Below are 1,428 nucleotides of genomic sequence, written 5' to 3'. Positions count from 1 at the left end.
CTTAGACATGGTCACACTTATGTGTACAAAGAAACATGAATTTGAAGTTAAATTAGGAAAGGGTCTTTAATATCCTCTATGGGAGTGGAGGCGAGGCAAAGGAAAACAGCACTGGAGGGTGTATACTTAAATGTCTACCACTAATGGCAAATTGTTACATTTCTTCGTAGGTCAGGGGATTTAAGAGTTGTGCTAACAGTGGAAGACTAGTGTCCCTTTGGCAGCACATGTCTGGAATGATACAGAGATTAGCACGCCCCCTGCGCAAGGATGATAGGCAAACTCGCGAACTGTTTCCTAGTAAAAAATAATAATAATAAAAAAGGTTATTATGTGATGGACGTTCATTAAGTTGACTGTGGTGGTCATTTCAAAATGTATACATATCGTGTCGTACACTTTAGAGATATAAACTTTTAGGGGCGCCTGGGTGGCTCAGTCGGTTAAGCGTCCGACTTCAACTCAGGTCACGATCTCGCGGTCTGTGAGTTCGAACCTCGCGTCGGGCTCTGGGCTGATGGCTCGGAGCCTGGAGCCTGTTTTAGATTCTGTGTCTCCCTCTCTTTCTGCCCCTCCCCCGTTCATGCTCTGTCTCTCTCTGTCTCAAAAAAAAATAAACGTTAAAAAAAATAAAGATATAAACTTTTATTTGTCAATTACCTGTCAGTTTGTCAAAGAAGAAAAAAATATCAATAACTCCCTATGTACCATAGGACGTTTTACCCTGGGTGCTAATTGCTCTGAAGGTGAGGTTCCTTTCCTCACCTTGAATAACATCCAGCACAGTGCCTGGCAATATTTAATATTTACTATCTATCGAAGTTTTAAAAACTATGTAGGTGTCTTCAGGACAAGACTTCTCAGACCCCTTGATCTGCGCCTATACACCGTAAGGCTCTGAGCCCAAGGGAACCAGAAGCATTTTACAAATAGTTCAATACCTGCAAACTAGTTCAAACATTCATACCTCACAACACACGGGAGTTCTGGAGAATGCCGACGGTAGGGCCGTGTTCCCAAGGAAGTCCGTAATTGGCAGATAGCTCCTAATTAATGAGAACGCTCAACAGAAATTGATATCTATGAAGACATTAATATACTACGTTTAAAATAACTATGGAACTAAGCAAAATACGGCAAGAGTTATAAGAGAGGTGGAAACATCACATCCACCGACTTCAGAAGAGTCAGTGCAGGGAAACATTGGCAAGGCTTTGGGTCAGAGGCAGCAATGCCGATCTGGAAGCCTGTGGAGGGCGGGACCCTTCAGTTCGTCCTCCTTCTGCCTCGGCTGCGTGCTCCGTGGCTAACAGGTGTTTGGTGCGGGACATCCGAAGTGGACAAAGTCAATTAAACAGAGAAAGGAAGGTGGGAATCTGTACTCTGTGCTGGGTAGGCGAAAACAGCTGGGCCAGAAGAGCCCGACCC

The 1,428-nt window shown here is 44.3% G+C and overlaps 1 pseudogene; it reads left to right on the top strand.

Moving 5' to 3' along the window:
• The first annotated feature begins 209 nt into the window (after positions 1–209).
• On the top strand, positions 210–305 carry LOC112854899 (U6 spliceosomal RNA; annotated as a pseudogene).
• The last annotated feature ends 1,123 nt before the right edge of the window (positions 306–1,428 follow it).

This window comes from Puma concolor, chromosome D2 (genome assembly GCF_028749965.1).
Source record: "Puma concolor isolate L17-30 chromosome D2, mPumCon1.1.hap2, whole genome shotgun sequence".
NCBI lineage: Eukaryota > Metazoa > Chordata > Mammalia > Carnivora > Felidae > Puma > Puma concolor.
The sequence above is the reverse complement of the archived record's forward strand: the minus strand, read 5'-3'. Positions and strand labels throughout refer to the sequence as shown.